We start from the raw sequence: 16,903 nt of genomic DNA on the forward strand, positions 1-16,903 counted from the left end.
TTTTGCATTGGATGGAACTGGGTACCCTTGATCTGTTTTAACCCACGGAGTGCCAAATGATACTTTTTTGCTATATATAAAACTGTATATATTATTTCTTTTATTATGGAGGGGGAGTGTTTAGATGGTCAAAATTTTCATTTTTTTAATACTAAAAAAGCTAGTCACACTGTTTCTTGATACCTTGACCAAGGAGCGTGCCTTTTTATTAAAACCAATTTAAAATGTGAGTTTCTTAAAGGGGTAAGCAAATACAGAAGTGTCTGTAGCCCATGTATGTAGCTATAAAGAACAAAAGCTACCTTATTGATTGTATGTTTCAGGCTGGATAACACTGCTAGCTTCCTAACTTACAGCTGAGGCAGTAGGATAAAAGAAATAGAAATCATTCTTATAAAATATAAATCAATGTACAGATTAAAATCCCAACAGAACAGATCTGGTAAAGGAAAACGGTAAATGGAACTGCATCCTCTCTGCCAGTTTCGCTCTCACTGTGCTGAACAATATATCCACCATGTACCCCAAAGAAATCCCATTATCCTTCAAGTTTATATCCCATTCAGCAAGATATTTCCTCCATCTTGCCGTGACCAATCCTAGGTATAAGTGGATACAGATCTTTGTAGCATCCTGGGTGAGAAAGGCCCTGATCCTGGAAATATTTTTGAAATGGAAATGGCAGGACTGTAAAAGGTGCTGAAAGCGTGATTTGAAGGAGATGGAGTATTCAAGGATAAAACCAAAACAGCACTCTTAAGGGCTAGAGGAGATACAGTAGCCATCAATTGATAATGAAATTGTGGGAAATGAGCTTATGGAGGAGGATGGGAAGATAATCAGCTCAGTTATAGACATGTTAAGTTTTAGAAATCATTGTGACAACCAGGAAGAGATAGCAGAGAGACATGACTTAAAAGAGATGAGAAAGATCAAGGGAGGACAGGTAGATCTGAAATTCATCAGCATAGAGATTCTATTAGAGGTCAAAAGAGCAAATGAGCTTACTTAGATAGGATGCAAAGAGGGAGAATAGGAGAGTTTCAAGAACAATACCTTGTGGAACACCTACTGACAGTGGAAGTGGGGGTGAAGTGGAGTCATGAGAGGAGCCAGAGAAAGAACAGTCAGAACGGTAAGAGGATAGCAGGCGAGAGCAGTATCCCACAATTCAAGGGAGTAAAGTATTTTCAGGAGGAGAGGGTTGTTCACAGTGTCAAATTCAGCAGAGAAGTCGAAGAGAATGAGTAGAGAGTAGTGGCCCTTTGACTTGGCAGCAAGAAGGTCATTGCTCACTTTCAGTGGAGTGCAGTGGATGGAAGCCAGACTGAAATGGATCAATCAAGGAATGTGAGAAAAGAAAGGCAGCAAGATAGTTGTAGAAAATATGCTCAAGGAGTTTGGAGGCAAAAAGGATGAGAAAGATGGATTAGTAGTAAAAGAGAGTGTTAGGGTAGATTTTTTTAATAATGTGGAAGACAAGGCCATGCTTGAAGGCAGAGGGGACAGTGACTGGTGAAAGTGAGACATGAGGAGGTGGGCAAGATGGGAACAGGAGGGAGTGGGGTGCTGAGTGCCTGGAGGGATGTTATGTTCTGAGTTGTGGAGAAAATCTTAGATGTGATGTAGGTGGCAAAAACAATGGTAGAGTTTAAAGAGGGGAGAAAAGGTGGTGGCAGTGTGCAGTGAAAAAGTTGAAAGTAAGAAAGAGAGGGGCGTGGCCTGGAGGCTGATCAGGCAGGCAGTGCTTTTTATGAGCTCCCAGTGACCTGGGAGTTTTCACAACCTAAAACGGCCTCTCCACGCTTGCTGCCTAATTTGAAAGCCCTGGACTGCTTCATTTATAGGTTGGGATAGCAGTGAGTTGGGCCGCGGAGTCAGGGAGCCGGTTTTCTGACTCCTGCGGATTGCGGCCTACTGACTGCCCTGAAGCCGGGGCCTCAATTTGTGAACGTCCCCCTGCCGCGAGAAGGGTTCCCCGGGCTGCAGCGCCGTTGATCCCACACCTTGCTCTCACCTTGCCCTTGCCTTGGGATTGCTCAGGCCGTCGCTGCTGTGTTCGCCGAGTGGAGAGGAGCGACTCAGGACCCGCCTGGAGCCGGGCCGGGAGCTCCGAAGTTACAGCGGCGGCCATCTTGGTTAGTGGCAGGCGGAAGGAGAGTGGTCGGAGACCCGGCGGCGGTGATAAGCGGTGTTCGGAGGTTTCTCTCCAGCCGCGCCGACCTGCTTGGGGTGACTGCTCTCCCCCTCTTCTCCCCCTCACGATCCCTGTGTAGAGGTGCGCACCACGCTGCTAGCTGAATAAAGCAGTGTTCTGGAGGTGCGCCCCCTGTGCTCCTGGGGGCTCTCCTCATTGCCTCTCTGCAATCCACATAATTACTCCCCGCCCCCTGTGGCGAATACTCACAGCCCGGAGGCCTTTTAACTGTGGCCCTTAGTCCATCTTTAATGCACTAAACTGCCCCTGTGGGCACTGATAAGGCCCCACTTGGGTCTGTGCAGGCCAGATCTACGGGGGTCCTGTTCCCCTGCCCTGTGCTGGGCCAGGGGATCTCCCAGGGTCACGATATAGACCACCCCAGGTGAGATATAATTAAGCAGCTTACTCCCGCTTACAACCACAGAAACCCTTCCCGTTCGTAGGGGCCCCCTACCTTCCTGCTTGCTCCTCTTTGCTGATTGGCGCTTCGTCCCCCCCCACCCCGTGCTATCTGCGGCGCTGCTCTTAGTTGCCAACGTTACTGCTTCGCATTGACATGCATTGCCCTGAACTCTCGTTCTCTACTAATCTACCCGGGGCCACCTGATGGCCACCTGAGACCAGGCCACGGGGGGTAACCGCTCCCTGGAAACTATGCTGTTGTATGTATCCTGCTGATCCTGACACATCTTGAGCTACTTGCAAACATCCTCTTCACTGTCCCCCCGGAATATGAGACGTACCTCGAAATCCTCTAGGCGGAGCAAAAACAACCAACCTCGAAAAGTCACGAGGTCTCAAGCAGACCTGAGGCCCTTCCTCCACCCCACGACCTCCCCACAGCTGGAGAACCGTTCCTCCCCCCGCCCCCGACCTCTCCCTCTGCTTCCTCGACTTCGAATCCGGCTGATGATATGGCTGACCCTGCATCAGCTGGCGGTCGCGAGCTCCGTGAAATCCTGACCTTCATGAGGTCCCTTCCTGCAAAGCAAGACCTCCAAGACACTATTAGGAATGAGCTTGCCTCCATCAAAAACAACATTTCACACCTGTCTGACCGCGTGGTAACTCTGGAAGAAGACCAAGAGGCTAGCGCTTCCTGTGTGTCCCTGTTGAGGGACTCTGTCCTTGCTCAATCCAAGGAAATCCGAGCTTTGCAGTCCAGAATGACGGATGTCGACAACAGGGGCAGGCGGAAAAACATCCGTGTCCGTGGTCTCCTGGAGGAAGTCCCCCAATCTGGGCTAGTGGATGCTCTGACCAAGATATTCAACGAACTCTTGAAAAAGGATTCGGATAACGTCATCACTTTTGACAGAGCCCACAGAGCCCTTCGGCCGAGAGGCCTATCCACTGACCGGCCTCGTGACGTCATTTGCCGGCTCCATTACTTCGCCCAGAAGGAGGAGATTATGTCCAAGGCTAGGCAATTTTATGGTATCGACTTCAATGGCTGTGCTATAAGCCTCTATCAAGACCTTTCCTGGTACACACTCCAGCAGTGGAAATCCTTGAAGCCCCTGACGGACGAGCTACGGAAACGTCAGCTACGCTACCGTTGGGGTTTCCCTTTTAACCTCCAAGCCTGTTCCTCCGGGAAATGGTATATCCTATCTTCCCATGCAGACCTCACCCTGTTCTGCATCTCACTAGGTCTACCTCCATTGTCTATTCCAGATTGGGAGTTTCCTCTTCCTGATGTTCCTCTCCCTAAGCGGGCTCTTAGCTCGCAACCATGGCATGAGGTTCGGGGTGCCTGGAGGGGAGCCCAGTTAACTACATCTCCCTCCAAGACCGATTTGCTGTAAAAGACCCTTCTGATTGATATTGTTGTCCCTGCTCTTTTTTCCTCCTACAGAAACTCTTGCTGACAACGCAATGTTGGAGGGTATTTTTTCTTTCTCGAAGGGTTCTCACACATGTTAAGTGTTAACTTCTAGCTGTTTACGGAGGTTATTGATAAATGGTTAATATCCGTGCTCATGTTGGCCGGTGGGGGGGGGGGGGGGCTGTGGACTTTTCTGCTGCCCTGGTCCCCCCACTGGCCACTTTTCTTACTGTAGGATTTTTTCCTCTCCTTTTTTCTTGTGTCAGTTTTAAATATGTTTTTTCTTTTATCATGGTTCCTGTTGTGGTTCACTCCCATTCCCCCCCTTTATACCCGCCTTTGGCTCCATACCGGTAGGGAGACTGACGGTGATACAGTTCAGTCTCTCTCCTGCGGGTCTTTTGCTGATGTTATTACATTGTTTTTGTATTCCTTTCTTTTTTGTCTCTTTTTCCATGCTTGTTCTTCCTTCTCCCCCTTCTCTTTCCCTCCACTTTCAGGTTTGTAGGAACACGTTTTACTTCATTCCACCATGAGTGATCCGGGGAAGATTAAAGTGCTGTCCCTCAATGTGCGTGGTCTCAACTCACCGGAGAAGAGGTCTAGCCTTCTACGTCTGTTGAGATCTGAAAGACCAAATGTAGCATTAGTGCAGAAGACCCATTTTAAGGTTGGAATTCGCAACCCCTCTATTACCAATTACTACTTCCCCGCAGCGTTCTACTGTAACACCCCAGGTAGCAAATCCAGGGGAGTGGCTATTGTTTTTTCCAGGGACTTGCGTGTTTCGGACGTTACCGTACATAGGTTGGTACCGGGTAGACTCCTTCTTTTGACTTGCAAAATCTATGAGCAACTGTTCACTTTTGCAGTGATTTACGCCCCAAACCAGGCCCAACTGTCTTTCTTTAATTCCCACCTCCCGCGGTTAGACTCTCTATTCCAGGGCGTCACTGTTTTAGGTGGTGACTTCAACTGGACATTAGATCCTAGCACTGACACGTCATCCCAAACCTCTAGATTTGTTGCATCCAAATATCGCCGTGTTAAACGCCTACTTCACACACAACAACTAGCTGACTCCTGGAGAACCCTTAACCCCTCAGGACATGACTACTCCTTTTATTCAAAACCTCACCGGGTTTACTCCCGCATTGATTACTTATTCCTTAGCCATAGACATCTCCCGCTTCTTATAGATGCCACTATCGGCTCTATCACCTGGTCTGACCACGCCCCGGTAACTTTGACTTTGTCCCTCCCTCTTGGTTCCCATAAACAATGGACCTGGAGACTCAATGAGTCTCTTCTCTATGACACACTCTGTAAGGATGCCTTAGACAAGGTCCTAGACGATTATATTGCCACGAATGTTACGGATGATGTCTCCACCTCACTGTGTGGGAGGCACATAAATGTGTCCTTCCCGGCAAGTTGATACAACTGGGCACTCACAAAAAGAAACAGAAGCAGTCTCTGATCTCAGGACTTTTACTTAAAATTCATGCCCTCAAGACATCTCACAAAGTATCACTGTCAGATGTGACCCTAGTAGAATTGTCGGAAGCCCGCTCTCAGCTGAATAAACTCCTCTCTGACAATATAATTCATTCCATCCGTAAATGTAAACAGAAATACTATCAATGGGGCAATAAGCCTGGCCGAGTCCTGGCTCACGCTATAGAAGCCCAACACTCGGCTTCATTTATTGGTTCAGTGAAGGACGCCATAGGGGTCCCCAAATTTAAATCACCTGGGATTGGGGCTTGCTTCGCACAATTCTACACCTTGCTTTATAACCTAGAGAGTGCTTCCCCTGTTGTAGATCCCCACCTTTCACTACAAAAAATAAGGGATTATCTAGTGTCCATTGAATGCCCTGTTCTCCCACCCTCGAAGCTTCGTATATTAGAAGCCCCTTTCACAGCCCAAGAGATAGACCAGGCCATCTCCTCTATGCCATCGGGAAAAAGTCCTGGCCCTGACGGATTCACTATCGCATACTATAAGGTGTTTAAGGATAGGTTGCTCCCTCTTCTCCTTCGTGCGTTTAACTAAATAGCATCTGGTTCTCATTTCTCCCGGGATTCTCTGGAGGCCCATGTTTCGGTGATACCGAAACAGGGCAAAGACCCTTCGGCCTGCTCCAGCTACAGACCCATCTCCCTCCTCAACGTAGATCTTAAAATCTACGCAAAGATTTTGGCAAATAGACTGAGTGGGCTGATCCCTCTCTTGGTTCACAATGACCAGGTGGGTTTTGTGATAGGATGGGAGGCCAAAGACAACACTACCAAAATCCTCAACCTCATCCATTTAGCATCCCACAGTACTACCCCTACTATTCTACTCTCTACCAATGCAAAAAAGGCATTTGATAGGGTCAGTTGGAAGTTTATGGAATCCATTTTGGAGCATATAGGATTAGGTCCCAATGCACTTACTAGGATAATGGCCCTGTACGACTCCCCGACGGCAAGGGTCCGTGTAAATGGCACCCTGTCTGATCCATTCACCATAAGCAACGGTACCAGGCAGGGCTGCCCATTATCTCCTTTGATTTTTGTGCTATGTATTGAGGCGTTGGCCAGGTCTATTCGGGCCAATCAAGCCATCCGGGGTTTCACCGTGGGTGATGGTGAATATAAGCTAGCCTTGTTTGCTGACGACCTCTTGGCCATAGTATCCCATCCCACTGACTCCCTTCCGCACCTAATGAAAGAACTAGATCTATTTGGACACCTTTCCAATTTTAAAATTAATTATGCTAAATCTAGTGCTCTTAACATTTCCACCCCTGTGGATTCTGTCGCGGACCTTAAACGCTCTTTCCCTTTCTCGTGGCAATCTTCCCACATAACTTATCTCAGTGTTAAGTTGAGTGCTAACGATTCCCAGTTGTTCCCACTGAATTATTTGCCTCTCTTGCAAACGATTCGGAATGACTATTCTAGATGGAATATGAAATATCTATCCTGGTTTGGGAGGATAAACATAGTTAAGATGAACACCCTCCCTTAATTATTATATGTAATGCAGACCCTCCCGATCCACATCCCGGAGTCCTGGTTCCGATCTATTTCACTCTTGATCCAGCAGTTCATCTGGCAGCGGAGGAGGCCTAGGATTAGACGCTCCCAGTTGACCAAATCGATTGTGAGTGGCGGACTTCAGCTTCCTGATATAAAAAATTATTACCATGCCATTCTTTTGAGTAGAATTTTAGACTGGACGAGACACCGTGAGCTTAAACAATGGGTGGAGCTGGAAAGCCTGTACGTACAGCAATTCCCAGAAATATTTCCTTGGCTCCCCTCCTCCCCTAAGCTGCTCCTTCCCCACCCAACTATAACTCCTACACTTGCCGCCTGGAAGTCACTGCGTGCACTACCATATATTTCTTCTAAATTCGGTCCCTTGACGTCCTTTCTGGCCAACCCTGACTTTTCCCCGGGTGTCAACCCTGCCCACTTCTCACGTTGGGCATTAACAGGTCTTTTCAGGGTCGGTCAGATGGTGTCATCAATTGTAGTCAAACAGTTCTCAGACCTGAGGGCAAAGTGGGACATCCCCCAACAGGACTTTTGGAAGTTCCTGCAAATAAGACACTTTTTGATAACTGGCACTAGACTCCAGTACACCGCTAGAGAATTGACCCTCTTTGAGAAACTCTGTGTTGCTGTAATTGATCCGACCCACACTATTTCCACACTTTACAAGATTGTTTGCCATTCCCAACCTATCGATGCTCCATCCTTTGCTGCGGCGTGGGAGAGGGACCTTGGCATTTCCCTGTCGCCTAGATACTGGGGAAAAAAATTCTTAAAAACCCACACGAGCTCTGTCTGTGTCCAGGTCAGAGAGACTCAATATAAGGTTGTGACAAGGTGGTACAGGCACCCCTCTCTTCTCCATGCTATGTATCCCTCCTCATCAGCCCTCTGTTGGCGTTGCTCCTCCCCATCTGGCACCCTTCTACATATCTGGTGGACTTGTCCACTGATCCAACCCTTCTGGCGAGAAGTTATACATATCTCTCAGTTCATCCTTAAGACTCAAGTCCCACATGATCCAGTATTCTGGCTTATCAATCACTCCACAATTCCAATGTCCCAACACAAACACTCCCTTTTGCGACATTTAAGCAACGCAGCACGTGCTGTGATCCCATCCATGTGGAGGTCCCACCTCCCTCCTACGAGTCGTGCAGGGTTCACTAAACTAGATTATTTCATGAGAATGGAGGATCTGTTCCTCTCATCGATAGGCAAATCTCGTGAATTTGATTCCACATGGTCCCCCTGGCTGGAATACAAGATTTCCCGGGCCTACTTAGCCACTCCCATGGATAGTAACTAAAATCCTTATGTCTCTGTCTCCCATAAACTTGCTAAGTGGTACCTCCCACTTCTCTTACCCCCCTTTTTTTTCTTTCTCTCCCCCTTTCTTACTTACTACTTCTCTTCACTTCTACTTTGTTGCCTTCCGGCGCTCCTATTCTTTTCCTCTATTAATTTTCTTGTTCTTTATGTATGAGAACACCTTTAGCTACTGCTGTGCAACACAGTTCTCTAAACACTTGGTATATATTACCTCTGACGCGTTCAGTCACTTCTGCAGGGCTGCTAAATTTCCTTTTGACATCTGTACAATTTGATCTGTGTTTATCAGTTGTATTTGTATTGGTGTTTCCGTTTTTGCAACTGCACAAGTGTTTTCCTTTCTTTGTATATGTATTTTAAAACCCTTAATAAAAATTGATTATAAAAAAAAAAGAAAGTAAGAAAGAGATGCCAGGGGATTGAGGACTTGGAGGAGATGAGTTTCATGAAATAGTGTATAACTGTCTAAAGAGGGAAGGGGCAGCACTGTAGGATGAGAGAAAAAATGTGAACAGGAGGAAGTCTGCTTTAGAGTTTTATTTCCTCTACTGTTGCTCAGCAGTTTGCAAACACTTTTGCAGATAACAGGTACATTTGGAATGCCAGGGTTAAGGTGTTGATCTGAGAGGGTGAATAGTGGTTGCTGGAGCATAGAGTATAGGGAAGTGGATTGTTAAGGGCAGAAGATAAATTAGTAAAGAGAAATGAATCAAGCAGGGAGTATAAGAAAATATTGTTGATGGCCTCAATGTTATGCATAGTGATGGTGATGCATAGTGATTGTAGCTTTAAGAGGTAGAGGTGGGAAAGGGGTTAGTTAAAAGAGAGCAGGTGATGGTCAGAGAGGGAGAATGGGGAATTGTCATAGTCATAAATATCACAATGGTGAGTGAAGACAAGATCAAATTAGTGCCAACTCATATGGAAGGGTGAGGAGGTTCATTGGTAGAGACCAAATGATGATGTGAGGGTAAGGAGTTTAGAGGCAGAGGATTCTGTGGGGATATCAATTGGGATGTTGAAGTCACCTTGGATGATGGAGGGAAGATCTGAAAAGAGGAAGTAAGGAAGCACAATTTGTGAGGAATTTTGGGAGAGTGCCAATGGGACTATAAATGACAGCTACTCAAAGGTGAACAAGTTAGAAGAGCTGTAGACTGTAGCATGGACATCAAATGTAGAGAGTGGGGTGAATTTACTAAGGTGGGATTTTTTTAGAAATGGTGATGTTGCTCATAGCAACCAATAAGATTTTACGTAACATTTATCTACCTACTTCTAAAAGATAATAGCTAGGATCTGATTGGTTGCTATGGGAAACATCACCAGTTTTAAAAAAATCTCGCACCTTAGTAAATTTACCCGAATGTTAGGGATGTTTCTGAGGGTAGGAGTTGGTAGAAGTAATTGGAGACTAGAAATACCCCAACAACACCACCATGGTGACCCCCGGGTCAGGATGTTTGTGAGAATGTGAGGCCCCAAGAGGAGAGAGCAGCAGGAGAAATAGTGTCAGAAGGGGAAATATAGGATTCAGTAATGGCTAGGAGATTCAATGAGTTGGAGATGAAATGCTAATGGATGGGGACCAGTTTATTACAAACAGATCTGTCATTCCTGAGGGCTCAGGACATAGGGAGAAAGTTTGTGGGAGAGCTGTGAATGAGATTATCAGGGTTGCTGTAGGATTGAGATTAAATTAATTTGGATGGCAAAAAGAGTATAGTGATGGTGCAGGTGCCCGATCTGGGAAGGGAACAGGCAGTAGAGGGTCCGGGAGGCAATTTAAGAAGCAAATGGAGCAGAACAGAATGAAAGTAGGGTAATGGAAGAGAAGAAAGTGGAGGGGGTATATTTACTAAAATTTGTGTTTGTGCCAATTTGATGGGAGTTTAATCTTGAATTTTATCGGAAGTATTTTACAACAACTTTTTGAACTAATTTCCGGGAATTTACTAAGCTGCTGAGTTTTTCTCACCGATGTCGATGTCCTTCAAATTGTCGGGCAGTGTTTTATGGAAGTGATTAGTAAAACACTGCCGGACATCACACAATGAAGCCAAGCAAGATCAGTGAGATCCGTGCAGAGCTTCATTGTGTACAGTATTTAAAGTGTTAAAGTAAATTAAAAAAATTGTGTGGGGTTCACCCTCCTAAGCATAACCAGCCTAGGGCTCTTTGAGCCGGACCTGGTTGAAAAAATACAGGGTAAGAAATGCGTAGGGTCCCCCCATATTTATACAACCAGCACCGGGCTCTGCATCTGGTCCTGGTTCAAAAAATACAGGGGACAAAAGATGTAGGAGTCCCCCATATTTTTTAAACCAGCACCGGGCTCCACTAGCCAGAGAGATAATGCCACAGCTGGGGGACACTTTTATATAGGTCCCTGCAGCTGTGGCATTACCACCCCAACTAGTCACCCCTGGCTGGGGTTCCATGGAGGAGTGGGGACCCCTTAAATCAATGGATCCCCCATCCAGGCACCCAAGGGCCAGGGGTGAAGCCAGAGGCTGTCTCCGGCACCCATGGGCGGTGGGTGCTTGGCTGATAGCCTTTGTTTGTGTAAAAAGAGAATATTGTTTTTTGTCATAGAACTAAAAATCCCAGCAAGCCTCCCCCGCAATCCAGTACTTGGAGAACCACAAGTACCAGCATGTGGGGAAATAATAGGCCCGCTGGTACCTGTAGTTCTACAACAAGAAAAATACCCCCAAAAAACCACAAGACACACACCGTGAAAGTAAAATTTTATTCAGACACTTACACACTCACATACTTACCTACATCCAACGCTGAACATCATGTCCACTTGTCTGTGTAGAATCCATGGGGTGCCTGTAAAAATAAAATTATATTTACACCCAATCCAGTGAAGATCTGTCCTCTTCTTTCACAAACTAATCTAGGGACTTGAATAAAATAAGAACCCGAAAACCCGATCCACGCACCTAAAGGGGTTCCATGTTTACACATGGAACCCCCTTCCCCAAATGCCGGGACCCCCTGTGACTTCTGTCACTGAAGGTCCCACCAGCCAATCAGGGAGTGCCACGTCATGACACTCTCCTGATTGGCTGTGCGCTCCTAGCATGTCAATCAGGAGAAGCGCACTGGCTAGAATGGAGCTTAGCACAGCTCCATTCTACCCAATGGTGGGAACTTTGCAGTCTGCTGTAAACCACAAAGTTAATTGGGGTCACTCTTGTGAAACAAAAAAAATCTGCCAAAATCGGGACTTTAGTAAATATACCCTGAGGAAGGCAGACAGGGGAGGGGAGAGAGAGTGCGAAAAGTTGGAGGAGACTATGGGGATATAGATGAGTAAAGGGGGCAAAATAAAGATGTTGGTAGACACTGAGTGATGGGGGAGTTGAAGAAAACCTAGACATACTGTATTGTAGTGTGGATGAGGTAAATAGGGGGAGGAAAACTGGAAGTAAAAATGGAGGCTGTAAGAGAGAGACAGAGCAGTAGATTTGCAGAATTACAAATACAAGTATTTGCTAGTGGAGTTGAAAGTTATTGTAGAGTCAAAGCAGGGAGTTCAGTGCTGAGAGTCCAGTTTACACAGACAGGAGGGGGGAGTGTAATATGGTATGAGAATCAGGAAGTGAGAGATTTTGTGAGAGCTCACCTTTTCTTAAGGTGGCAATCATTTACATGGTAAAACCAACTTGGTTTTGACATATAAATGATTGCCACTTTGGAAAAAAAAGCAGGAGAACTCTCACAAAATTCCTCACTTTCGGATTCTCATGCCTTATTACATTCCTCCCAAGGTGTTTGTTGTGAAAAGTAAGTGATCTCACATTCATGGTTTTAAGTCAGGCCTTCTGTATTACTGGTTGTTGATGGAATGTTCTAATTTTGTTTTCCTTCAGTTTAAAGCCAGTATAATGCTAAAGGTATGTTTCAATTTTAATCACATTTTGATAAATATGCACAGCCTAAATAGTCACAGCCTATAGAATGAAACTTAAATAGAGATACAATGCATGTGTTCTCAATAATTGGATTCTACACACAATGCATTTTATGTCTTAAATAAACAACCATGGCATTTCAGCATACCATACTGTATATCTAAGAATTAAAATAATTTCATCCCTGCACGCAGACAAGAGTCTGCAAATAGTAGATTTGCCAATTAAAATTTAAAGGCACATTTGGTCAATAGCAGATGTCTGATACCTACGGTATAGCAGTGTTGAAATGTGGTTACCTAAGCATATATCTTTACAAAGCAGTAATTAGTTGCAATGCTCTGCAAAAGAGTTGAAATGTGGTTATCTAAGCATTTATCTTTACAAAGCTATAATTAGTTGCAATGCTCTCTCAATGTCAAAAACTCTGTTTAGCATTGAAACAGTACACTGTATACCCAAAAGACCTCTTCCCCTATGGGCTCCTCCAAAGATATTCATTGCTAAGGTTCTGCACTAGAAATACCATGATACAATCTTATGGCCTGCAGGACCAAAAGCCTTCTGAAATTTAATGGACAGCAAGTTGCTTTTTTTCCAAAACTTTCCTGCACATATACATAAAATTAGATCACAAATTGTGCTGGTGATACATTTGTGGGATTACAATTACCCTACTCTATGTTATTTCTGGAAAAAGAGTTCTAGATGTCTGTGCTTATAATAACACAAAAAAACAAAAACACCAAGGATGTTACTGTAACAATTTATTAAAAATAGCAATAAAAACTAAACTGCAGTTCATTACTTACACAACATGCATTTAAACTATCTTCCAATGATTTCAAATAGCACCCTAGCCACTAGTAAATATTCATGTGGATATAGTCATCTCAGTATATATATATATATATATATATATATATATATATATCCAACACCTAATTACAGATGTGTCCTCATTCATCCAGCCTCAATAAGCCATGCACCACAAAATGCCTGGCGTGAATGAGCTGTAAAGTTCCGTGTAACTCTGCTAACGTTGGACCTATTTTCTTACCTAAAAAAATATATATCTTATTTGACATGCAGCAGACTGTGCTAATTAATTTGATTTATGCCACTTGTATATTTTGTGTGACTTATACTGTATATGGAGCAGAACAGAACTTGTATTGCAAAAAGCTGCAGCTGCTACATTGTAGCATGTTGTGTACAGATACAAAGACTCAGTCGCACACAGATATACAAGTGTCATACTGTATATTAAATTAATCAGCACAGTCTCTATGTGCATCCCAGTCACATTGCATTGCAAATAAGTGCACTTTCAGCAACAAAAAAAAAGAAGCAAAAAAGATGCCTAATGCTAGAATATTCTCACGCACCTTGGTTTGCCAAGATGGGGCTGTTTGTCATGAATGCAGAAAATATGTATGAAGACACATATGTAGGATCCAGCTGATGTAAACCGTAGTAAAAGTCTTTGCAAAAACAATAGTAGTGGGGTTCCCCACCTCATGTAAATGATCCTCTTTATTTGCTCACGGATGTAAAGCTGTTCATTTTCAAGGGATCTGCTCATTGTCAGGGTATATCCCCCAACCACAGCTTCCACCACCGCTGTTGCCGCTACTGTCACCATCGTTGTTAGTCTGCCATCAAGGCGGGGGCCACTGTTTGCACCTGCCTGCTTCAAACTATTGAAAATGACCCTCCCAAAATGGCCACTGACTCAGAGGAGACAGTTACCAAAGATACTAGAGGCCTCAAAAAACATAATCCGGCATTTATCAGGGCTTGTTTTCCCAAACTGCTGTTTACTGGAGATAGGTACTCTCCTACACATAAACACCAACCAAATATACAAGAACAGTGCTAAGACTAAACAGAAAGGTGCTTTAAAAAATTAAATGGAAAGTTTATTCACACATCAATGGTAATAGATGAATAAATGCAAACATTAATATAAATACAGTAATCTAAGAACATTAGATAAAATGGCTAAAAACTAAAAGCATTTTGGCCAGTCTCTGATCCAGTGAGATTGATTGACCCTTTGGGCACAGTGCCTGCCAGTTATGAAATGAACAATTTTGTGCAAAATAACAAGGCATTTTTGGGTATAATAATCCAGTCTTTAGGTATATAATTATCAGTTCTGTGGATGTGGCTGGTTGTTCTAAATAGCGATGGTCCAAATCCCAATGGTGGAGCCCAAAGAAGGAGAATTGGATGTTCCTTTTTGCCCACAAATGCTGTGGCTGGAGTTCCCAATGGCATTTTGGATATATAAGCAGATGTCCAAGGTGAAGTTTCTGGCTATGCCCGAGGTCAGGGACTGGCCATCTAACGATTTTCACTGTCTTTTGCCAGCTTTGTCAAAGATGTCAGTGTGTGCCCCATACACCATTTATATAAGGGTATCAATATCCTGCAACATTAGCATGATCAGCATCTGTCTGTAATTAGTTTTAAAATTAACATTTAAACACTTTAAAATCTCTTTTCTCATAATCTGGAGGAATGGGGAGGCAACCCCATCTCTAAATACATAATTTTTAAATAAAAACAAGGCTTACAAATAGTTTTTTTTATTTTTTATTCATCTCTGAATAACTGTCTCCTCTCAGGTGGTGGCCATTTTGGGAGGGACATTTTCAATAGAGCGCTGTGTGCAAACAGAGGTGTATGGAGGGGACAGATGGCGGTGGGTGGATGGCCTAGGCCATGAGCGGCCTGGGCCCTCCCCTCTCTGTAAGAGAGGCTACACCTGGGACAGATGGGAGCCCGGTGAGCAAATCTTCTCAGGCTGTCCATTAAATAGCAAGGCTGGAGTAGCTATGTGTATAAGCTGATAGAACAAAACTTGTAGTATGGTCCTTCTGCCTGAGATCAAATGCTGGCAATATCTGGATCAATTCTGATAGGGACAGGGTCCGTACTTTGCAGTTAATCAGTAGCAGAGGCAAGCAGCATATAATAGCTGTCCAGATAGTGGCAATAAGACAAGGCAGTTCACAATGAAAAAACTTCTTATGGATCCTTGACGCTTTTTTCCCCTTCACAGGAGTTTATAAAAAAGCATTAATGTTCAGTACAGTATGAACTCTCAGGTGAATGGTAATTTATACTGGCTTCTACCAATCAGGTGAAAACATGAGCAGTGCACACCACTAGTCCATTAGTTGAACAGATATCACCTTTTTGGTGATTTTACATTCAATCTGCATTAGTGATGAGCGGGTTCGGTTCCTCGGAATCCGAACCCGCCTGAACTTCAGGTTTTTTTACACGGGGCCGAGCGACTCGGATCTTCCCGCGTTGCTCGGTTAACCCGAGCGCGCCCGAACGTCATCATCCCGCTGTCGGATTCTCGCGAGGCTCGGATTCTATCGCGAGACTCGGATTCTATATAAGGAGCCGCGCGTCGCCGCCATTTTCACACGTGCATTGAGATTGATAGGGAGAGGACGTGGCTGGCGTCCTCTCCGTTTAGACTAGAGTACTAGAGAGAGAGACACAAATTTTGGGGAGCATATTATTAGGAGGAGTACTACTTGCTGCTGATAGTGTGACCAGTGACCACCAGTTTAATTAATCCGTTCTCTGCCTGAAAAAAAAATGATACACAGTGTGACACAGTCACATACCATATCTGTGCTCAGCCCAGTGTGCTGCATCATATGTAATACTGTATATCATTATCTGACTGTGCTGAGTGCTCACTGCTCACACAGCTTAATTGTGGGGGAGACTGGGGAGCAGTTATAGCAGGAGTACATATTTTAAGTACAGTGCACACTTTTGCTGCCAGAGTGCCACTGCCAGTGTGACTGACCAGTGACCACTGACCACCAGTATTGTGATTGTCTGCTGACCACCAGTATATTGTGATTGTCTGCCTGAAAAAGTTAAACACTCGTCGTGTGGTGTTTTTATAAACGCATTCTGCAGACAGTGTCCAGCAGGTCCGTCATTACATAATATATACCTGTCCGGCTGCAGTACTAGTGTGATATATATATATTTAAATTTTATCTCATTATCATCCAGTCTATATTAGCAGCAGACACAGTACGGTAGTCCACGGCTGTAGCTACCTCTGTGTCGGCAGTCGCTCGTCCATCCATAATTGTATACCACCTACCCGTGTTTTTTTTTTTTCTATCTTCTTGATACTAGTAGCTTACTTTAGGAGTCTGCAGTGCTGAGTCTGACAGACAGTGTCCAGCAGGTCCGTCATTACATAATATATACCTGTCCGGCTGCAGTACTAGTGTGATATATATATATTTTAATTTTATCTCATTATCATCCAGTCTATATTAGCAGCAGACACAGTACGGTAGTCCACGGCTGTAGCTACCTCTGTGTCGGCAGTCGCTCGTCCATCCATAATTGTATACCACCTACCCGTGGTTTTTTTTTCTTTTCTATCTTCTTGATACTAGTAGCTTACTTGAGGAGTCTGCAGTGCTGACAGACAGTGTCCAGCAGGTACGTCATTACATAATATATACCTGTCCGGCTGCAGTACTAGTGTGATATATATATATATTTTAAT

Source organism: Pseudophryne corroboree, chromosome 5 (genome assembly GCF_028390025.1).
Source record: "Pseudophryne corroboree isolate aPseCor3 chromosome 5, aPseCor3.hap2, whole genome shotgun sequence".
In the NCBI taxonomy this organism is placed as follows: Eukaryota; Metazoa; Chordata; class Amphibia; order Anura; family Myobatrachidae; genus Pseudophryne; species Pseudophryne corroboree.